Source organism: Bacillus rossius (assembly GCF_032445375.1).
Source record: "Bacillus rossius redtenbacheri isolate Brsri chromosome 4 unlocalized genomic scaffold, Brsri_v3 Brsri_v3_scf4_1, whole genome shotgun sequence".
Lineage (NCBI taxonomy): Eukaryota > Metazoa > Arthropoda > Insecta > Phasmatodea > Bacillidae > Bacillus > Bacillus rossius.
The window spans coordinates 3617439-3642591 of record NW_026962010.1 but is presented as its reverse complement, the minus strand read 5'-3'; the positions used below and the strand labels follow the sequence as shown (position 1 = coordinate 3642591).

Sequence of the window (25153 nt, the reverse complement as noted above, 5' to 3'; positions counted from 1 at the left end):
AAAACCCGGAAGTGAAGGTCCGCCCAATGTTTTATGGCATTTTCTGATTATTTAAGGGATACTGAATAATATTCTATAGGGTGCCTCTTTGACACCCTGGAGCAATTTAAGATATTCAAGATGGCGCCTTAGATGGCTCAAAATATATTTATCGGCCATAAATGCGCATATAGAACACACTTGATAATCATGTTGGTGTCTAATATAATGATTTCAGTGTCTGGCAATATTAACAACTATTTATTTTGGTGATTAAATTGATTTTAAAGCTTTAACATATGTATTATGCAGATAAATGGGACAACCACTACTGATATACAATTTTTTTATATTTCTGTTTCAGGCGATGTGAACTGAAATATTTGAAGTGGTAACTGGTTTAGTGTGCAATAATCTAGTCAATGCTGATGCATCGGTTGCAATTGGGTTAACAAGCATGATTCAATTTGAAGAAAGTTGGCCTGCAGGATTTAATCAAACGTTGTCCACCAAAGTTAAAACTATGTCTACAGACAAGAAAAAATTGGTATTGGGAACAAAGGATGTTTGGGATACAGAAATTATATTTTCCCGATTCATGGTTCTAGTAAGTTTACATGGACTTAATACAGAAGAAGTATTTCGTCATGAACTCTCTCCTGTGCCTACTTAAATGTTTGATAACAATGGTAACATGAGGGATTCAAAAAATAAATCAACTCTGAAAAACATGCTTCAAGTGCGACATTCAACAAGAGCTCGTTCATCAAGCGAGTTACCAGCAGTTATCCTAAATGATGGTTGTGCTGCACTGTGGACAGTGTTTTATCCTTCATCAGGCACTGTGAGTGACTTTGTGAATGGCTTCGTAACTTGTGTTTTGAATGAATTAAGAAAGGCTGATGTACATTTAATATTCGACCGATACCAAGACTTCAGTATCAAAAGTGTGACAAGGACATCTAGAGCTGGTAAACAAGCTAGCCGTAAACATAAATTGACTCTCAACACACCTCTTCCATCTCAGAAAGTTTTATTAACTGTTACATTCAACAAGATTCAACTAATCAAAATCATTTGTGAAACATTCATAACAGAGAGGGCAAACATGCTGCAACATATGAACACAAACTCATCATTAGCGGGTTGGACTCAATACCAGTTCAAATATACGAAGGGGTTACAATATTCAAAACAGACCTACGAACAACGCATGGAGAAGCGGATATTATTATCCCACATCAAATAGTATCCTGTGTTAATGAAGGTTATAAACTTATAACGATTAGAAGTGATGATACAGATGTCTTTGTTCTGCTTCTTCACTATTACAGACATTGTGCACTCAATTGTACTGTTTTAATGGAAGGAACTGCATCCCAGCGTCAAGTTATTTATATTGGAATGACAGCTCATAAGCATCGCGATATAATTACGTATCTTTTGGCGGCCCATGGTTTATCAGGTTGTGATACTGTATCCCATATTTATGGTATAGGAAAGGCAACTGTTGTGAGAGCACTCCAAAAGGGCTTAAAGCTATCGCTTTTAGGGCAAATAGGAGCCAACATTAATGATGTAATATATGAATGTATAGCATCATGCTATGGGCGAATCTATCGCCGGAATTAGGTCTATGTCAGATATAAGATACAAAATGTGGCTTAAAAAAATGGGAACTGACAAGACCAACAAGGCTGTGAAACTGTGTACCTTGCCACCTGCTACCGAAGCCTTTGCGGAACATGTGAAGCGGACTCATTTCCAAGTGTGTATTTGGAAATCTGCACTTGAGGAAAATCTACCACAACAACTGGCAACAGAATTGGGCTGGGTAGAATATGATGTCAACAAAAGCCTGATTCCTGTAACTGTACCAAGTGGAGTTAATCTGGCTCTACCCGAGATACTTCATATGGTACGCTGTGGTTGCGCAAAAGAAAACCCTTGTTCTAATGGAAGATGCAGCTGTGTGTTTTCTAAATTAACATGTACACAATTTCGCCATTGCTATGGCGAAGAAACTTGTTGCAATCCGTGGACACAGTTCGTACCAACTGACCCTGCTGACGATTTGGATGATTAGAGAGATGACTTATTAATTGTGTAACATTTTAAATTTAATTTTATTAGGTAGGAGAGTATTACGCGGGTTCAATCAAACTATCTCTGGCTAAGTCGTTTGTTCATTGGCTGCTTGCGTTGCGAGAAACCATTTTTATTCGGGAAGCCTACTTTTCACAGACGAGAGAGCCAAAACCCGAAGTTCATGTTTTTTATACGTATATTTAATGTAGCTATCCTAACCAAATTAACCGTCCACAATGTTTTACAGTATTTATAATGTAGCTAACCTAACCCAATTGACCATTAGTATCCTTTTATCAACACCGCCATATTTATTTACAATGAACAAAAAAAACCGAAGATGCACGATCGGGCGTTTGGCTCTCTAGTCTGTGAAAAGATGGCTTCCCTTTTGATTCAGGTTTTTTTTCTGGATGATTGTATAACATAATAACCGCCTCCTATTCCATGTATTGCCTATTACTACACACGAATAAAGTAAAATAACTTAGTTGAGTCAAATCATAGAAAAGTAATACCTATCTCAGCATTCTCGAAACTATTCACATAATTAGAACTGCGATGTCATAAGATAGAATGATCAAATTAAAAACACAAGTTAGAACCATTACACCTTGAGACCTTCGTAACTTAGAAAAGCCACAAATTAGAAACACCGACTTAGAACTGGCATAACTTAGAAAATTCATAACTTAACACAACTTACAGCTGCCCTAGCTTAGAAATCACAATTAAGAAATACCCAAAGTAAGAGACACATAAATTATAATAGCATAACTTATAATATAATGACTAGGGTTTCTAACTCGTGTGTTAATAAGTTACGACAGCACCCCTTATAAACTTATGAAAGCAATCTTAAGGTTTGCGTGCTAACAGTCGTAATATGAGGCAAAGGAAAGTATTCGACCGCTTGATTAATATGAGAAGGTTTCGCTCATATTCTTCGTACCTGGCACCAAAAGCCGGGTTAAACATGTCGATTTTGGACTATTCAGAATACCATACGGCTAGTGAAGTGTTGGCTTGGTTTGAGGACTTTCAAAACAGGCTTTGCTTTTGAGGACTTTCAAAACAGAGACAAGTCACTTCACACAGACGTTGAACACTTAACTGCATTGAAACGCGGAAATACTAAGTGCTATAAGTAGAGACACCTCTGTTTCGCGAATACATTTCGTGTCAAGGTATTTTACAAAACACTGTAGATTTTTCTTGTAATTATTGGCTGTGGTCGGTAAAGGTTGTTTTCCCACACTTGACGGGGCCAATGAGGACGCAGCTGCACGCCCGCAATTCGCCAAACCTCTAAGAAAAAAGCTACGGTCATGTGTGAAATAGCCTGACACGAGATGTATTCGCGAAATACAGGTGTCCTTAGCTATAAGATCGTGTGACCTCAGCATAGCTGGAGATCAGATTGCCATTTCAAAGATTATTTCAACAATTCAATTTTGGGGCCAAGAATGTTTTTTTTTTTTTTTACCACGTAGAATGCGCGTGCGGTCGATATATAACATTAATAATGTTTCATTATTAGAGCCGCAATTATTTCGCGGATTAATTGAATATCAAAGTATACCAAGAAGCACATATACTTTATCCCAAAAAAATCTAAACGCCTATTAGACTGCAACAAGGTATACGCGCACCAACGGTTTCTTCTTTGTGATAGCTGTCTGCGAGAAAAGTGTCTTATTTGACTGAACCACTCAGGACGCGTTTGCTCACAAAATGAATTGCTATGGTTGGTGGTGTAACAAACGACATGTTCCTGAAAGAAACTCGCCAAATGACGAAATGCAGACGATACGATACGTCTGCTTCACGCTGATGATTGGACAAGACGACCTCGACGACCTCGACGACCTTAGACCAGATAATAAACAAGAGAGGTAGTGGTTACCTAATCATGCGCAACACGGGCAAAACATGTGACACTGTTATCGACCAATGAGCACTCTTAAAACGCTTGATTAGTAGAGACCGGAAAAATTCGCGGATTCATTTCGTGATAGGCTGAAATTCAAACATGTGTATAATTCTACTGGTTCTGCTATTGGATCGCGGTTGAACTGGAGCTCTCTGGACCAATAAGAGACTATCGACCAAAGAAGCGTCGAATCACAAGGTACCCAATGGATAAGACTCACAATTTAGTAACCAATTAACACGCGTGTTTACTTGAGAAGTGCAGAGGGTAATAGAGGCTATCCTAGAGGTCATTCGATCCGCGAATTTTTCCGGTCCTTATTGATTAGGTATAGGCAAGTTGAGTCTAGTCTGTAACGATAGAGATCCGTGAAATAATCGAGGCTGTACCTAAGCCGACAGAGCGACCCTGTACAGAGCCGAACTGAAACAGCAGCCGCTATCACGCGGACGGCTCAGGGACTTACTCTCCTCTTCCAGGACTTCCAAGGTCGCGCGAAGCAGCAAGGGGGAGGGGAAGGGAGAGGCCATGCCCAAAAGATCGCTCTCCGAAACCGAAAGCCCCACACGTAATGGTGCCGGCGCAGGTAAATACTGCTATGTGTAAAGTTTCTTGGATTGGACAGCTCTCTAAAACTATACCAGTGGTACCGGCGGGTGATCAAGTCTGTGTGACTACAAGTTAACCGGATGAAGCCGTTTGTTTTTTCTTTCCCTTAAGCTAATTGTTGCACCATGTTGATAGAGACCTGCAAAATTCCCGTATTCATTTCGTGATATGCTAAAATTCAAATAATTATACCTTAGCGCTGCTTCTACCACTGGTTCACTGTTAATCTGGATGACTGAGGACCAATTTGAGACCCTCACGCATAGAAGTGTCGAATCACAGACACTCAGTCGATACGACTCACAAGTCAACAGCCAATGAACAGGTGGCATTTGCCCGAGTGTGTCGAGTGTAGTAGAGTCTATCCTGAAGGTCATTTAACCCGCGAATTTTGCAGGTCTCTACATATTGGTTAGACGCGCAAAACATTGTAAGAAGTGTAGTGTTTTCATTGTGGCAAACCGTTTCAATTTATTTTTGTTTAAGAAAGTATTCAACGACGGAAATTCTAATTCATCATCAGTAGAGACCTGCAAAATTCGCGGATTCATTGACCTCTAGGATAGACTCCACAGTCCTTTAAATACTCGCGGAAATGACACCTGTTCATTGGCTACTGACCCGTGAGACGTCTCATCTAGGCTGTCCGTAATTCGGCACTTTCTTGGTTTAGTGTTTCCCATTGGCTCACAGTTCCCGGATAAAATGTGGGCCAATCGCAGAAGCGGTTCGAAGGTATAGTTGTTTTGATGCTAGCCTATCGCGAAATGAATCCGCGAATTTTGCATGTCTCTAATCATCAGGCGTGGTCAAGCACCATTTCCACAATGTTCTGGGCGCAGAAATATGGCGAGGTAAAAAAGTGACTTCAGAAACGTCACAGAATGCAGTTTCTTGACAGTCCTAGGGACTGGAAAAATTCGCGATTACGATGACTTCTCTGGGATAGACTCCACCACAATCCCTTACATACTCGGGCAAATACCATACTGTTCAATGGCTAACTGACCTGTCAAACTGGAATGCTTGCGATTCGATACTTTTTTTTTATTGAAGAGTTTTATCATTGGCTCAACAGTCGTTCAGGTAAACTGTGGGCCAGTCAAAAGAAGCAATATGACGGTACATGCGATTGAATTATAGCACAACGCGAAATTAATCAGTAGGGACAGGAAAAATTCGCGGGTTCAATGACCTCCAGGATGAACTCCATAGTTCTACGTACACTCGGTCAAATTACGTACACTCGGTCAAATGCCACCCACTCATTGGCTGCTGTCTTGTGAGGCGTCCCAACGTAGCAGCTTGTGATTCGATAAAGCTTTGGTCGGGTGTTTCCCATTGGCCTAGAGTCGTCCAGGTGAGTTGTGAGCCAATAGCAGAGGCAGCACTGAGGTATAACCATTTGTATTTTAGCCTATCGCGAAATGAATTCGCGAATTTTTCCGGTCTCTACCCATTACCAGTAACGGTGTTGACAGACACTGCTGGACGGAATAACTGCGGCAGGTGAGTTGCGCGGGTCGTGGGACGCGTGTGACGTCACCGGGGCGCTGATGACGTCACCGGGACGCCCTCCGCCGCGGCGCGGGTGCCCGTGTGGGCGTCCCCTCAGGGCCGTCGAACTCTTGGGCGGGGGCCGTCGCTTAGGGCCAGTTGAAGAACTATCAAGGACCGCCCCCGGCCGACATGCCCTCCCACCCTTCCCTCGCACTCTCTCACGAGTCTGGTTGACACGACGAGACACTCCCGTCGTGATCATACCTGTCGCGACACCCGAGTGTTACAACGATCCTCGAATGGTTCTTGCAATTGGGGAAGATTGATTCAAAAAAATTTTTTTTTGGACATACGTCACTGATGGTTAGAGACTGGAAAAATTTGCGGGTTCAATGACCTGTAAGATGACGTCCATAGTTTAACGTACACTCGGTCAAATGTCACCCACTCATTGGCTGCTGTGTTTTGAGACGTTACAACGTAGCAGCCTGTGATTCGATAAAGCTATGGTTGGGTGTTTCTCATTGGCCGAGAGTCATCCAGGTGAGTTGTGAGCCAATAGCAATGGCAGCACTGAGGTATAACTATTTGTATTTTAGCCTATCGCGAAATGAATTCGCGAATTTTCCGGTCTCTACTGATGGTTACCCTGCATTTCATAAGGAACCTCAACAACGGACACAAAACTATAGCCAAAATTAGACGATGTCGAAAGTTAAACAGTGGTAAAAAAATTTCCCTAATCTCACTTGCGAAGCATCGCGTGATGGTTGTTCACGAACAGATACTGACAAGAGCAACAGTTGCGGAAGGATTCCTGGATCACTGGTAAAGTGCGCTCATGTATTCAAACAGAAAACGTTGTCTACGTTTTCGAGTGCTTCACGTTGTTATTTGCGTGGTATATGACAACATGGCCGGATTGGTAGAGACCGGGAAAATTAGCGGGTTCAATTACCTCCAGGATAGACTCTACTACACTCTACACACTCGGGCAAATGCCACCTGTTCATTGGCTGCTGACTTGTGAGTCGTCTGTGATTCGACACTTGTTTGAGCGAGGGTCTCTAACTGGCCCTCATAACTCCAGATTAACAGTGAACCAGTGGTAGAAGCAGCGCCAAGGTATAATTATTTGAATTGTAGCATATCACGAAATGAATCCGAGAATTTTGCAGGTCTCTACGGATTGGCTACACCCTCTCCCCGTCAAACCAAACCACGCGTGGTCCAGATATCGACAGCAGCACTCCACTGTCTTGCGACAACCTGGTTCTCTGATATCTGGCGCGCAGTACACTGCTTTGTATAGAAAAAGTCTGGATTCAACCGACAACTTTCGGCTGCATGTTCGTCACAACACAAAATAAAATGAAAACTTCCACGCGACTTACGGTCTTTGAAGTTGGGGCTGGATAACAATCTCTGTAAATAAGAGAGAACTTATTTAAGATAGAACACTGAACGTCTAAATTATGTTCTACATTCATATGCGTAGAACGGGAAGGGGAGGGGGCAAGCACCCCCCCCCCCGGAATCCAAAAGCTCTCTCTGATGGGTCCGATTGCGCTTCCAAAATCGTAACTATGAGATGGAAATGATAAATCCCCCCCCCCCCGGAAACCAAATAAATATTCGCCCATGTCTACAGCCAACGCAAATTTCGTCACTGTAGCAAAATTATTTTATTTTAATAATTAGGAGTTATACATATATTTTTTTTACAATTTTTGTGACCAATACAACCCGAAATTATATCAATGAAATCATATTTTCTACTGCCACAAAATTCGCGAAGGTTATAGTAGACGCTTAGTGCTCCATCTTAAATACTTTCTATATCATTTACAATAAAAATGTTGTTGAGGTCCAACTTTAAAGACGTTGGAAAGTTATATAGACCAGGGGCGCAAATCTGCAGGATTCGCAAGGTGGGGGAGACGGGACGTGGAATTTTCCAAAGGGGGTGGGGTTGGGGGAGAGTTTTGCCGGGGGTTTTAGCCGACACAAGTTATCGCTGGATACTACTGTGCATGTGTGTTGTATACCGTCCATACTCTGGCCTATATGCAGAAAACACAGTTTTGACACTAACGTTTATCAAAACCTTTATCGGAGTCAAGACATTTTAAAATTCTAAATAAATAAATAAAAACACTACGAAATACAAAGTAAGTACGGTAAATACTCCTGTGTATGTTTGTTTCGATGACAATCTGTCAAAAATCATCTTACAAACCATTGGGATATTCAAGAGGAAAGAATGAAGTTAAGTTTGCGACCCCCCAAGCGGGGCCTATCAGTGAAGGGCTTCTTAATTCCAGCGGGGGGGGGGGGGGGGTTTCTCACTCCCCCCCCCCCCGAGCCAGGGGATCAACGCCCATGCTTTAGACCACAAGTCGTCTAGAGGTTATCGACTTTTTCATCGTGATGGACCTGTAGTCGAAGCTTCCCGGTCGCCCTGAGGAACTGTCGAACACAAGAAGACGGCCACACAGGTCGTCGAGCTGCCCACGGGCCGCCACGCACGGGGTCCTCGAACTGACCTCGGATGGAGTCGTGCTGGTGGGCAGTGACCTGTGCGAGGAGGAGGGGGGGGGCAGCGGGCATTCACCCCGACCATTGACGGCTCGCCTCGCAGTCCTCTCCGGAGGGCGTTCACCCCGACCAGGGACTCGCTTTCTACCGGCCCGCGAGAGAAACCAGGCGGCCGCTAGAAAGTCAGGCCTCCCCCCCCCCCCCCCGCCATCAGGGTCTTCGCCCGCACGCCGGTCGCTAGCGCACTCGCCGAACTGAACAAACACTGGACGACAGGGCAGCTACGAACTGCGCGTCCTGGACAATGATCATGGACCGAGCTCAGTTCTAAATCTTCCGTCAGGAGCACACGCACAGTGCGCAGAGCTCCAGGAAAAACCAACGCGGTTTGAAAACATTCCGAGTGGGGTCTGTTTACGGAAAGAATTTAACGATTTGCTGATGGCCGATAAGTAGATACCTGAAAAATTCGCGGATTCATTTCGTGATAGGCTGAAATTCAAACATGCGTACAATTCTGCTGGTTCTGCTATTGGCTCGCAGTTTAACTGGAGCTCTCTGGTCCAATGAGAGACTATCGATCAAAGAAGCGTCGAATCACAAGCTACCCAGTGGAGACGCCTCACAATTTAGTACCCAATGAACACGCGTGTTTACTTGAGAAATGCAGACGATAATTTAGGCTATCCTAGAGGTCATTGAATCCGCGAATTTTTACGGTCCCTACTGATAAGTAGTTGGTTATCGGATTAGTTTTCAAACAGAATTTTTAGAATAGTTGAAATGGATAAAATGCGTGTTTTCAGAGTAATTTTTAGCATAAAACAACCGGAACAGATTCTTGACAGAACTTAATGGACTTGCATTTCACCATATAACGTTACGGTCTCCACTCATGTTTCATGGTTGCCATATGCACGACAGGAACACTGCGAGTCTTGTGCTTACAGGCGATACCGCACTAAAAGCACCAGCGAACGTCGCGCTTATCATCCCGCCTCAATGGCACATGTACCTACACCCCTGACGAGGCGGGCCCCTTAAATATTTCATGGTTCAGGGACTATTGGCCCTAAGGAAGCGAAAAAAATATTTCAGGTACGCTTGGTCCTATTGTGAGCGTAATACATTCTTAGTGGGTCTTTCAATTTGAAGAGGTTTTTTTTATCTATATACCTACTGAAAAAAAATTGGTGTACTTTTACAAGGAAAATCTTTGAAAACTCAGTTGCCACCGATATCACTTGTAAAACTACAAGGCAGAGCTATGATGCTGTTATTCTGGCAGTTGTCGGGTGCCATCTTGGATTTGCGTCGTTTGCTGTGGGCAGCCTTCTTGTTGTAGATGTATTTAATTTTATTTTAATATTTATAGTATTCACTTGCTAAGGGTGTGAGTCAGACCTTACCCACTATAGACGGAACGATCAGTTCAGAAGAAAGGAGAAAAAGAATAAATATATGGTTTCGAAGCATATTATCACAAGCCTCTGGGAAGCTTTAGTACTAGTTTCAGACGAAAATCAGGTTCGTCATGTCACGAGATGCTACTGCTGCGACTGCCGGAAAGTTCGCGTTAATACAATTAAGTATTTTTTTGGCGTTACCAGCACTATTCTTGCAATTTTAAAAACAACTGTTGAACTTTTACAAATGCTGGTGAAAGTACAAACCAATTCCTTGTAAATTATATATTTTTTTATGTAAGGTTGTTGTAGCCGATTGGAGCGACTAGAGTCAAGTAATTGTAGTTAGGTGAAGACAAATGTAGCCAGTTGGAGCCATTGGAGCCAAATGTAGGCAGTTAAAGCAATTCACAAATATTATTGGTCAATATAAAATGCATACACAATAAAATGTAAAAAAAAGGATGAAAATATTTTTTTCACTCACATAATTGATTTCCAAGGTGGCAGTAACCAAACCTCAGTACCAGCAACATAATCTCCCGTCCACAGAACATCCTAAAAAAATAAATGATAACTAGAGACCGGAAAAATACGTTGATTCATTTCGTGATATGCTAAAATTCAAGAAATTATACATTTTTTTACTGCTTCAGCTATAGGTTCGCTGTTAATGTAAAGAATTCTAGGCTAATTAGTAGGGCCATGCATATTTCGCGAAAAGATTCCCAGACCAGCTGAAAGTCAAAACAATGTAGCACCGTCTGTGTTCTGTGATTGGCTGAGTGTCTTTCAGGTACATGTCGATTGTGACAACACCAATCACATTAAGTCAATGCGGAATCAAACGCGTCTTAAGTGGCTCGGTAAAACAAGGCGACGACTTCTCTCGCAGACGGCCGCCAATCACAAGGAAGAAACCGCTGGTGCGGGTATACCTTGTTGCAGTCTAACAGACGTTCGGTTTTTTTTTCGCGAAAATTGCCTGCCCCTACTAATTAGAGACCTTCAATCAAAGTGTATCCAATCACAAATTACTCAGTTGAGACGCTTCACAAGCAAGCAGCCAATGAACAGGCGACGTTTGCTCAATAATGCAGACGATCGTGGATTCTGTCCTGGAGGTCATTGAACCCGCGAATATTACCGGTTCTTATTTATAACACTTCTGTGTGTGTGTGTAAGGAACAGTTTCGTGGTACGTTCAACCCAGCTTACTGATATCTGTATGTTTAAAGTCTGGATGGATTTTGGGCACAACATTTTTGGTCCTACAACTATATATATATATATATATATATATATATATATATATATATATATATATAGACTTACGCCTCCCGATTAAATGATCTTAACAGTTCATTCCCAACTCTATCAAAAATAACAAAAACAAAATCAACTGATCTTCAACCGTGAATGAATGAAGGTGATCATCATCAACCTACCAAATTGGCGTCATTTCTTTGGTGCAAAATTGGAACCTTCAAACGCATGCAAAATCAAGTGAACCTCATGTGTTCATAGGGTGGTGCCACACTTCACCTTCTCTCCTGGTCGCGCATGATCCAGTAAGATGATTTGCAGCCTGTGCTCCAATGACAAAGTCTGTCGCCTAATAGTAACGCGAAATTTCGCAGGTATCTTGTGAACTATGAAGGGACTGAAAAAAAAAAAAAATTCGTGGGTTTTACGACCTCGAGGATGGACTGCACAATCCATCCCACAATCGGGCAAATATCACCAGCCCATTACCTAATGACTAGAGACTGGAAAAATTCGTGGGTTAAATGACCTCTAGATAGCCTCCATTATCTCCTGCTTACTCAAGAAAACCCACGTGTTCACTGGGTGCTAACTTGTGAGAAGTCTTCACCGGGTAGCTTGTGATTCGATACTTCTTTGGTTGATAGTCTCTCGTTGGCCCAGAGAGCTCCAGTTGAACTGCGAGCCAATAGCAGAATAAGCAGCATGGTATACATATTTGAATTTCAGCCTATCACGAAACGTTAGTTGTAAGGCACCTGGCGCCCACTGAAAAATGATGAATACAACAAACAATTTAATACAAACAAAATATTTGTTAAAATGTCAATTTTTTTTTAAGTTGTGCAGATGAAAATTATTTCATATAATGATATAAAAGTATTTGACAAAAAATGTTTTTAATGAAGAATCTCTTGAACAAATGCATTGCATTGCATTGCATTGCGAGTGAATCGTCTGATTCAATGATCTTTACATACGTAATATAAATTGATTTTCAGCGATAAATTGAATATTTGCTTAATTTGCAAGTTAATTGTTCAAATTAGAAAGTAGAAGAATGATTAAAATCTTACAAATTTAATAAAAAGATAACAGCTCTTCTTTAACTTCAAAGCCATATTTTGGTAAATAATTAAAATAGCACACTTCTTAAAAGATATATATCTAAAATAATGAAAGTGTTGCTGTATGTGCGGCAACTTGCAGAGTGCTGGCCTCAGACTCCTGGTGGGCGGCTTCCCGCCGCACGCTGGCATTCTGCACGCAGGCGCAGTTTCACTGCGTTACGTGATGAGCTTAACTATATACAGGATGAATCCGCGAAAATGATGCGTGAGAATTTTCATCTGGAAAACTAATGATTAGGTGCAGGCATTTTTCTCGAAAAGATCTGAACACTTATTAGACTGCAACAAGGTATACCCGCACCTGTGGTGTCTTCCTTGTGATTGGCGGCCTCCTGCGAGAGAAGTCGTTGCCTTATTTGACCGAGCCACTCAGGACGCGTTTACTTCCGCACTGAATCACTGTGATTGGTGTTGTTACAATCGATATGTACCTGGGATAAACTCTCCCAATCACGAAACACAGACGATGCTACAGTGTTTTAACTTCCATCTAGTCCCGAAATCTTTTCGCGAAATCTGCATGCCCCTAGTGATGAGCTTAACTATATACAGGATGAATCCGCGAAAATGACGCGTGAGACTTTTCAACTGGGAAACTAATGACATACATTTTTTGTCAAATTTTTTTTCAATGACTCGGGGGCATTCAGATAAACCTGTGGGCCAATCGCTGGAGTGGAACAAAATGAATACTATTTGTGTCAGCAGCATGTATGGGAAACGTCCCATCTTATTAGAACACTTGGAAATAGCTTTAGAAGACTATCCCTATCCAATATTGCACAAAGCGAAACGTAAACGAACACAGTAAAAAATTGTAATTTTAAATTGTGCAAAATTAACAATATTTCGTAATTTTACACCAAATTTAAGTTTATATTGAAACACCTCAACAGTGGTGCAGAAATACACAGTTTCTGTGTAAATTGACGATTCTTCTGATAATTTTTACACCCACAATGTTCTCGTAAAAGTAAATCAAAATAAAGTAAAATAACACACTATGTATTTTGTACGTACCGTAAGTTTTAAACACTTTCAAGAAGTGTAAATTCACTCTATTGTATTTAAATTACAAGTCAGGGAACATTCCTTGAGCAATTTTCCCAATATATCGTGTAATTTTACACCAAATATTGGTTTTTATTCTAAAAACCTAGCATTAGTGCAAAAATACAGAGTTTCCGTATAAATAAACGATTCTACTAATGGTTTTACATGAAAAATGTGCTAGTAAAATTACACTAACTAAAAGTAAAATAGCACTTTGTGTTGTGATTATAATACAGCAAATTTGTGTGTGTAATTTTACACAAGCACTATGCAATTAAGAACTCTATTAACAAGTGTTAATTTTCTCTTATCCCCGTGTGCGTACACTGTAAAAAAAAGATTTTTCACATTCGAATGAAGTGTATTTTTACATGTAATATAGCTAAGTTATTAAAACATTTTATGTGTATTTTTTTATGCCGTATAACAAAGTATTTTAATAAACTAGAAAACATAACTTAAAAAATATCGAAGTAGTGTATTTTTGCACAATTTTATGTGTAATAATTAAAACAAGGTTTGTATTTATAAAATTTAAAAAATCATGTAAATTTTCGGTAAAAATACTATCAAAATGTATTTGTTCCTGTACATTGTTCGATCGTATAAAATAACTCATTACGTCATTAGTCGTCGTTATATTTCTCCTCCGTTATTGGAGAAAAAACACACTGAATCAAGTGAACAATTAATTACTTTGAAATGAAATGTTATAGATAGAACACTCGTACTCCTGTAAATAAAAAAAAAATGTTTTAAAAGTAGGGTTTGCTATAAAGTTCCACTGCTTTTTCACGCAGGGGGCAGGTAGTTTCCGCGAAAAAAATTTGAACACATATTGGATTGCAATAAAGTATGCGCGCGCCAGCGGTTTCTGCCTTGTGATTGGCGGCCGTCTGCGATATAACGGGCGTTTGCTCCCGCATTGAATTGCTGTGATTCGTGTGATCACAACAGACACGTGTCTTAAAGAAATTCAACCAATCACGAAATTCAATCCTTGTTATAGTATTTTAACTCTCAGCTACCCTCGAAATTAAATAAATATATATAGGTAGGGACTGGAAAAATTCGCGGGTTCAATGACCTGCAGGATGAACTCCATAGTTCTACGTACACTTGGTCAAATGTCACCCACTCATTGGCTGCTGTCTTGTGAGACGTCCCAGCGTAGCAGTCTGTGATTCGATAAAGCTTTGGTTGGGTGTTTCTCATTGGCCCAGCGTCATCCAGGTGAGTTGTGAGCCAATAGCAGAGGCAGCACTGAGGTATGACTATTTGTATTTTAGCCTATCGCGAAATGAATTCGCGAATTTTTCCGGTCTCTATATATAGGCTATGCATATAGACATGCTCCACATGGATGGAATGGGGCTGACACTCATAGGAATGCGAGAGGTGATATGAGAAGGGGTATGGAGAAGCGACCGAATGAATGAAATGGTTGGAGAATGAATTGGTAGGGGGGGGGGACGGAAGAACCCCGAGAAAACCCACATTTCCCACTTGCGAAAATCCGGATTCGATCCCGTAAGGTATCGAAACCCCGATTGTCCTGGTGAGAGGCAAGAGACTGTAAATTCACAGACACGTAACCCAAGGAAGACTGAATGAATGTGTTTGCGAGTGTGTGGGAGAAAGACATCATAAATATTTGAATTTTATTTTAAAGCTTTCTTTTCTATTTTAATCCATATTACAAGTTTTACGTTAGTATTTAAATATATATTTTTATATTTAAAACAATATTTAAAAATATTTATAATTTGTATTTTTTTATATTAAATACATTATTTTGTAAGGTTTACGTTAGTACTAAACTTGATGTTGAGTTAGAAATTAATTCATCAGTACTTGCTGTAATTTGTTAGTGTGTAATTTTATATTTGACTCCTAGATATAACTTACTATACATTGTTTATGTCTCATGTTCCAGAAGAAGAGAAGGCGTACATGCCTCACCTGCGCCAAACTGAAGTCGAAATAAATGAATGAATAAAAAATAAACACGTCACCACCCAGCCTCTCTCGAAATATTTTCACGGGGGGAAAAAAATGACACGGTCCTACAAATAGGTTTTCCAGAGTCGTGACCCTGAGGCGCACTGTGCGACCATGTCCGTGCGGGCAGGAGTCGTTCTCTCCCGCCCAGCTGGGACGACCTTCAGGACACAGGCGGTTGTCTTCGGAGGCTGCGTCTCCATCAGCCTTCACACATCCTGCACTGTGCATCTCCACGTTCACACGGAAAAAAAAAAAAATTGGTTGTCTGTAAAGTCGGTTTACGGACGATAGTTTAACGTGACAACGTCATAACAAAACATTGATGAAATGATTGCATACTTTTATGAATAAAATTGAATCATTTTTATTTTAATAATAAAATAATAAATACTTGAAATTATACTAGTAATCAGATTCATTTTCTTACGTACATTTGACGTAGAAATTATTTCATATTACACATTTATAAACAAAGTTTTAAGTTTTCACTTCTGTCGGTGCGGCGCAAGCGTACAATGAGCGTAACGGGACACAGCGTAACGGAACAATGAGCGTAACGGGACAATGTGCCAAACGGGACACTTTTTCGTGCGTGCAGCCGGCGTTCATCGATTTATTAGACGTTGTCACGTCAAAAGAAAATAGTGCAGGCGGTAACACTGGCCTCGGATTCTTACCCGGGCATTTATGCTTCGTGTTGTCACAGTACTCTTCCCCTTAAAAGTCCCGTGAGCCATCATAGCCTCGACCCACCCCTGCCAGCTGCAAAACACGCTTCGCTTCGACAACCGCAATGTCTGCTTGTACACGGACAAGCAAATATTTGCTTGCTGCAGCGACATGCTTATTGCCGACATCCGCAGCGCAGTGGAATTGCAAGGCCAACATTGGTGCGGAGGAGTCTTGGCTCAAATATCAAATCCCCGCGTGCTTTAAATGATTCGTGCAATGGAAAATTTTGATTTAATACAATTTTTTGGACATACGCCATTGTAGTTTTAGATGTTTCTTCATGGGAAAAATTGAAGAACGCAAATAAAGAAATAAAAATATAAACTTAAACACACATAGAACAAGCCTAAATCAGCTGTGTCAAATAGATAAACCCAGCGATTTTTTTTTTTAAGATTTACGGTCTTATAGCAGAATGCAAAACTATTTAAAAAATTATCAAGAATGACAACATGCATGCCTATGTGGAAAATATATTAGCTTAAAAAAAAAGAATCCAAGCAAGCTTTTCATTAATGAATAACAAAGTTCTGAAGAGAAACTTACCTTCAAAACGTTCAAGTTCGGAGACTGCACTGCAATTCGCGAGAAGTTAGCATCGTGATGAATTAATTAATTCAGTGAAGGCACGTGATCAGTGCGAATACTCAAGGCCCCCCCCCCCCCCCCCTTCTCACTTCTGGCACAGGCGTCACGTGACAAATTTTAAACATAGCAACAAGCAGCTGTGAACAACAAAAATTTGCCACAGCGGAAGAATAAAACTATCATACTTACAAGAGCACAATACATTTACTACGAGTAGTTGTAACTTTTTACCACGATTCCAATTCATTTCCCAAGAGGAACATTCGATTCTTCAATTTAATGGCCGGAAGGCAGGAAATTTTTTTTTATATCGTGTTGAAGAAACGTTTTACTGGAGGATAAAAAAAGAGTACACACGATTGAAATCTTCATTTCCACTCACTCTTTCACATATTACCGATTAATTTTTTTTTTTCCTTCTGGCTTCGATACAGATCAAGACAAACTCTCTCGCGTCGGCAAGACCACGTGGCTACGTAAACCGTGGATTCAGACTACCTCTAATATTTGTTTCTCCCCCCACTCCCGGTCGCGACACGACTCCCGAGGCAGCACGCATGCGCGGCGTGTGGCGGGCTAGCAACCCCCCCCCCCCCCCTCCCAGGAGCTCCGGCGATGGGGAACTTGCCTGAGCCTGCGCTTGAAGGCGGCCGGGTCCGACAGGAACTGCTTGAGGATCATTGTGCGCCGCGGCTGGCGACGCAGCGCCGACTGCGCGCCGCGGGGAGAGAAGCAGACAGCGCCGCCTGGAATGGGGTCACCAGCCAGGAGGGTTTCCGCCATGCCAGCGCGCAACGTTTTCGCTGCTCCCGCGCGGTCGTCGGCGTCTTCCTTCCCTTCTCCCCCCCCTCCCACTCGAGGCGCGCACTATCCGCCCCTCCCTTCTCGCTCTCTCTCTGTCTCCCCCTCTCTCACTCTCTCGCCCTCTCCCGCACGGGCGCACGTTATAAACACAGCAGCCGCGAGGAGGGGTGAGGGGGGGCAGACACCATCTGCCTCCCACGAGGCTGACGTTTACCAGCACGCTTCCTCACACCAGTCCAGTGCTACCAACCTTCCAGGCGGGGACGCGCCACAACGCCGAAAAAATGTCATTGCAGGACTGCCACAAAGGTTAGGTTAGGTTAGACTTGGTTAGGTTAGGCTAGGCTTGGTTAAGTTAGGTTAGGTTATATTAGGCTAGGTTAGGTTTGATTGTGGTATTTCGGCGTTAAGGTACATTTAAGAAACACACACAAATTCATTCAGTTGTTATTTCGGCGTTGTGGTAACCACCACTCCTCCAGGCACACCCATCATTCATGCACTCGCCAAACAACCACCACTGCTCTACAAAATAACTTACACCACTTCTATACAGTAACGAAATAATTTATCCGTCAAGTAATTTAAAACATTACAACATTTTTTAAAAAATATATAAATAAGAGGCAAAAATAAGTTTATGTATTTATATATTTATCTTAAGGGTCCCGCCTCGTCAAAGTGGTGTATCTGTGTTAGTGAGGCGGGATGATAAGCGCGAAGCTCGCTGGTGCTTCTAGCGCGATGTCGCCTCTATGCGCAAGTCTGTGGACAGGCGCGCAGTCTTCTCGTCGTGCACAGGACAACTACTATGAAATCTGAACGGTGAACGTAACATTACGTGGCGGAGAAATGAAGATAGAGATGTAATGCAAATCCCTGAAGTGCTGTCAGGAATCTGTAGCGGTTGTTCTATGCCTAAAAATTACTCTGAAAACACGCATTTTAGCAATTTTAACTCTTCTAAAAATGCAGTTTAAAAACTTAATCCGGAAACCAAACTACTTTCGGCCCACAGCGAACTCGTGAATGTTTTTCGTAAAACAGACCCCACTCGGATATGAAATTGCGCTGTTTTCCTTGAAGCTTTCGCACCGTAAATTTGCCCGAGTATGCGAGGCCTCATAAGTAGGGACAGGCAAAATTCGCGGGTTCGATTACCTCCAGGATGAACTCCATAGTTCTACGTACACTCGGTCAAATGCCACCCACTCATTGGCTGCTGTCTTGTGAGGCGTCCCAACGTAGCAGCCTGTGATTCGATACAGCTTTGGTCGGGTGTTTCCCACTGGCCCAGAGTTATCCAGGTGAGTTGTGAGCCAATAGCAGAGGCAGCACTGAGGTATAACTATTTGCATTTAAGCCTATTGCGAAATGAATTCGCGAATTTTTCCGGTCTCTACTCATAAGTACTTCACAAATGATTTACCTCCTAATTACAAGAGCCATATGACCGATATCCGTGACAAGAAACGCTAATTTAGAGACGTCCTTTAGTTTCTCTGTTTCCGCAATAAATACATAACACGCTGTAGTTCCATAACACTTGGAAGTAATGCTGACCCCTCCGCTGGGGGTCGTTGGCTGGCCTCTACCCTCCCCCCCCCCCTTCCCCCGCGGTGAAAAAAGTCACCACCAGCACGGCAGGACGCCATTCTGAAGCTAAAACGGGGACGTGCAACGAATACCGAAAGAAAACCTCGAGCCGAGGCATTTCGCAAGACACTCTCGTGTACTGCAACCACCAAGTTTGTGTGCAGGTGGGTTACAAAGGTCCGTTAGTGATATTTCATTAATGAATAACAATTATATCTTTAATGTTCAAGTAATGGGTACCAAATCACGATGCCAAGTATGGCAAAAGTAAAGACATAACTTTCTCCCGAGATTAGTTGTGAAAAAGTCAGTTTGAATAGAAGTAGTCCATTTTCGGTGCAACAGCCCGGGATCGATCCCATCACCAAAAAAAAAATTGGTTGTCTGTAAAGTCGGTTTACGGACGATAGTTTAACGTGACAACGTCATAAAAAAACATTGATGAAATGATTGCAGTAGTATATATTGGCCGGTCCGGAAACAGGCCTCAGGCGGTGGATTGAGATTGTCGGTCCGCCATCTTGGATTTGTGACGTCACGGCGGCAAAAATTCCTCAAAATTCCTCAAAAATGACTCAAAATGACTCAAAAATTCCCGTTTTAAGAAAAAATTTCCCGTTTTCGGGGGAAAAATTCCCGTTTCGAGGGAAAATTTCCCGTTTTAGTCCTTAAAAATCCCAACGGCTAGAAATGTCCTGATAGAGGCTTAAGCATCCTTAACTCAAGCCTCAGTTAAGCCTCTATCAGGATGTGACCTTGACCTTTGACCTTGACCCCGACGGCCATCTTGGATCCACCATCTTGGATGACGTCATTTCGTTTTCTCGAACATTCCGGCATTGTGTTATCCGCCATTTTGAATTATGACGTCACTGTTGCAATTTCCGTTACGGCCGCCATCTTTAACTTTTTTACTATCCGATTTTAATAAAAAAAATTAAAATTTATTAAAAAAATTCAAATAATAAAAATTTAATAAAAATATTTAAAAAGCATACTTTTTCGACACGGAGCTCGGAGTCCTCGGTTCGAACCCGACGAGTGCAAAAAAATAAAAATGGCGACCGATCCTTCCCTCGTGGTGGGTGCTGGCAGACTGACTCCCACCACTTTTTATCATCATCTAGTATGACGTCATGTCCGCCATCTTGTCCTCGTCTGCTGGAAGCCATCATCATTGTATCGTCGGCTATAGTGCGCCGATGACATGTTAGTTTAATTCGTCTCCGCTAGAGTGCAGTTATAATTTATTACTGTGACACCCGCCATCTTGTCATTTGGCCGCCATCTTGAAAATCCGTAATTATTTAGCTAGAAATTCGGGAAAACTTTCAAAATTCATTAAATAAATCACTCATTAATTTACATATTGATTCGATCGATTCCCGTCCTCGGTTCGATCTTGGATGATGCAAAAAAAATTAAATATAACATCAATTTAACATAATAGTAACAGGTTCGAGGAATTAAACACTGCAAGTTCTTTCACAAACATAATATTTATTACATAATTTATATTCTACTACAGGATCATTTGAGAAAGCCAGCAATCTTATAATCATTTAGTTCCGCAGCGGTGTGAAATGACTAATTCTTAGCTCCAATCGGTTTATACTAGACAGAGTCCAGCCAGAACCTTTACAGACATAGTCCACCTCTTCTTGACAGAGTTTCTGGATACCGTTTTTAACAGTTTGCTTCACATCGTTAGAACTGTAAATTACTGCAGCCGATGTCTTGAATGCACACTTCTTCACTTTGTCATCGAACGGATATGGCTTTCCATATATACAGTCCAACCACAAGTTATATTTCAAAGGTCCGTTTGTTGCTACATCATCAGTAAGCTGATTGATTATGTCCTCTCTGATATCATCAAGAAAATTACAAATGTCTTTCGACTCACCTAACGTATTTAAATAATAATAGTCCTTCAATGTTCCACGAAATGCAGACTGCGCCAAGTAGAAGCCATTATCGTTCACTTGTAATGCTCCGAACACAGTCTTAGGTTTATTTTCCTGTTCAGACGTCATACCAATCGGTTGCTGCACATCGGTTTTCTTGCTTGTACGCTCACGAGCCTTCAACCTAAACCGAGGAGTCGAAATTTCTGCAGGTAGTTCAGCAGTAGGCACACGGACTTCACCTTTACAGTTTTTCGCATGTCGTCGCAAATTATCAATTCGAGTAAACCATTCAAGACACTCATCACATCGAAACTTCATGCGAGATGGATTCTTCGTGCATTTGCTCCGCTCATGTCTTCGTGCATCATGGGAAAATGCGAACGACGTATCACAGTAGCTGCAAGGATACCGTGGTGATGAAGACGATCCTTTCAGACCCGATCCAGATACAGGCGTTACAACAGTAGTACCATTTCCAGGCATTCTCTTATGCACATCGATGCATCGTTGTTGCGACGAAACCTTTACTTTCTGCCGAACAGCAGGGCCTTTGCATGCCTTCATGTGCGTTTTCATATTATCTTTTCTGGCAAACTGCTTATGACATTTCTCACAAACAAACATTTTACGATATAGGTTCTTGACACATTCGCTCCTCTCGTGTCGCCGAGCATTGCTGCTGTTTGAGAAAATCTTGTCGCAATAACAGCACCGATGTTCGCTAGTTGTCAAATCAGCATCTATTGAAGTCTCCATCGAGGTCGTATCGTCGATCGTCGTGGTTTCCTGCACATCCAGCTCAGTAGTCATTTAGCTATCTTCTGCTGGTGGTATCACATCTGTTGAAATCTCCTCCAGTGTTGACATCGACGTTGTCAACGGAATCTGCTCCTTCTCCGTCGTAGCTGTCGTCAAGGTTCCCGTAGACGATGGTACAACCTCCATCGAGTTCGTCGTTAAAGTCGGTAAAGATGCCATCGAGTTCGCAAGAACAGGTAATTACATGATTAATGCACCAGAAGAAACAAACTAGGTGATCCTTACACCGACGACGTCAGTAACAAACTGAGCGTCCTGTTGTCTAGGACTCGCTTATATACATGCACCGTATGGAATAAAACGCTAGTCAAATCAAGAACCATTTACAATAATACTAGAGTCAAAACAACATTAAAATAGAAGGACCATCAACGAAAAGGCAGCACATTTGGAAGAACCGACAACGAAACCGCAGCACATTTGGAAGCACCGACAACGAAAAGACAGCACATTTGGAAGCACCGACAACGAAACGGCAGCACATTTGGAAGCACCGACAACGGAAAGGCAGCACATTCGGAAGCACCGACAACGAAAAGGCAGCACATTTGGAAGCACCGACAACGAAAAGGCAGCACATTTGGAAGCACCGACAACGAAATGGCAGCACATTTGGAAGCACCGACAACGAAAAGGCAGCACATTTGGAAGCACCGACAACGAAACGGCAGCACATTTGGAAGCACCGACAACGAAAAGGCAGCACATTTGGAAGCACCGACAACGAAACGGCAGCACATTTGGAAGCACCGACAACGAAACGGCAGCACATTTGGAAGCACCGACAACGAAACGGCAGCACATTTGGAAGCACCGACAACGAAACGGCAGCACATTTGGAAGCACCGACAACGAAACAGCAGCACATTTGGAAGCACCGACAACGAAACGGCAGCACATTTGGAAGCACCGACAACGAAAAGGCAGCACATTTGGAAGCACCGACAACGAAAAGGCAGCACATTTGGAAGCACCGACAACGAAAAGGCAGCACATTTGGAAGCACCGACAACGAAAAGGCAGCACATTTGGAAGCACCGACAACGAAACGGCAGCACATTTGGAAGCACCGGCAACGAAAAGGCAGCACATTTGGAAGCACCGACAACGAAAAGGCAGCGCATTTGGAAGCACCGACAACGAAAAGGCAGCACCATCATCAAAAAGGCTGCACATTTGTCATTGGCTCCAATATTCATTGGCTCCAATATTCATTGGCTCCATTATTCATTGATTCCATCAGTCTATTGATTCCATCAGTCTAGTGACTCCATCTGTCATTGGCTCCTACAGTCATTGGCTCCTACAGTCATTGGCTCCAACAACTGTCTTTTGTCTCACCAACTCCAAATATATATATTTGGCTAGAATTCTACGAGTCTAAGAGACTATGAGACCACATGGCTACGAGTCTAAAATGATCTAGCTGGTTACGAGTTATACATGGCTTGCGAGGCTACAGAGCTACGAAGTTTCTAGTACACAGGTTTACATGACTGCGAGGATACAGGAGTACAAGTCTGCAAGAGTACTTGACTACGAAGGTACTCGTCTACATGACTCCAGTTACCGCATCTGTCTTCGACGGAATTTTCTCTTTTGCTCCAACTGCTCCATCAGCATTATGTTATAAGATTACAAGACCTCTTGCTTACGTAGCTTCAAGTCTACAAGCCTCCAATGCATCATGACTGCGAGACTACGATCAATGAGGTTACGAGTCTACGCGATTGCGAGTCTTCTAGGTTACATGATCGCGAGGCTATAGGACTACGAAGCTTCTAGAACGCATGGTTACGAGACTGCGAGGCTACAATTCTACGAGGTTCCAAGACATCCAGGCTACGCGACTACGAGCCATGAGGTTACGAGACTACGTGACTACGAATCTTCAAGTTTACGAGACTGCGAGGCTACAGAGCTACGAAGCCTCTAGTACACAGGTTTACGTGACTGCGAGGATACAGGACTACGCGACTTCGAGCCATAAGGTTACGAGATTACGTGACTACGAATCTTCATGTTTACGAGACTGCGAGGCTACAGAGCTACGAAGCCTCTAGAAAACGAGTTTACGTGACTGCGTGGATACAGGAATACAAGTCTGCATGAGTTCTTGACTACGAAGCTACTCGTCTACAAGGCTCCAATTGACACATCTGTCTTCGATGGAATTTTCTCTTTTGCTACATCTACACCATCAGCATTATGTTATAAGATTACAAAGCTACTTGCTTACGTAGCTTCAAGTCTACGAGGCTCCAATACATCATGACTACGAGACTACGAGCCATGAGGTTACGAGACTATGCGATTGCAAGTCTTCAAGGTTACGTCATCGCGAGGCTATAGGACTACGAAGCTTCCAGAACGCATGGTTACGAGAATGCATGACTAATTGGCCGCATGGCTACGAAACTTTATGTCTCTAACTGACTACAATAGCACTATTCAGTGGTGAGAGTTAATTTATTTCATGCAAAGGTACTTGCTGCAAGCAGTTCCACTTTTCAACATCAGATGACGTCACGTTTTGCTTGCAGGTAAAATAATATTTATTTATTTTATGCGGGATGCGGGTTGTTCACTATCGATCGCATAAGAAGAATGGCATCGATAGTCTTCAAGGAGAAGGAAGTTCGTCCTTCCTGCTAGTGCTTCTCAGATTTCTCACGGTCCGCCATCTTGGATTGTGACGTCACGGCTGCCATCTTAGATGGGTGTGACTTTGACCTTTGACCGAAACCGCAGGAATGATCGCAAGCACACGGATTAACCATCAAAATATATATAAGAATTATCAGGAGCACACGGAGAAAACCATCATAATATTGGCAAGAATAATCAGGAGCACACGGAGAAAAACGACACATGTTTTCTTTGATATCATAAAATTACAGAAAAAAAATATTTAGAAATAAAAAAAATTAATAAAAAAATTTAAAATAAAAACAAAAAATACATAAAATTCTGGCTTGTACTAGAACTCTATCTTTGCTCAGCAATGATAAGTTTACAAGCTAGCAGAATCTATTTATGTATTTTTTGTTTTTATTTTAAATTTTTTTATTATTTTTTTTTATTTCTAAATATTTTTTTTCTGTAATTTTATGATATCAAAGAAAACATGTGTCGTTTTTCTCCGTGTGCTCCTGATTATTCTTGCCAATATTATGATGGTTTTCTCCGTGTGCTCCT

At 41.9% G+C, this 25153-nt stretch overlaps 1 protein-coding gene across 5 annotated transcripts in view; it reads right to left on the bottom strand.

The window, feature by feature from the left end:
• LOC134541744 (uncharacterized) overlaps positions 1–25153 on the bottom strand; it is a 371288-nt gene that overhangs the window by 128257 nt on the left and 217878 nt on the right. The window contains exon 1 of one of the 5 annotated variants that reach the window (XM_063385401.1): positions 16785–16801. The exons of the other annotated variants lie outside the window; for them this stretch is intronic. The gene's annotated coding sequence lies outside the window, so the exon portion shown is untranslated. Of the gene's footprint in view, positions 1–16784; positions 16802–25153 lie in introns of those variants that run through there. 5 annotated transcript variants of the gene reach the window in all.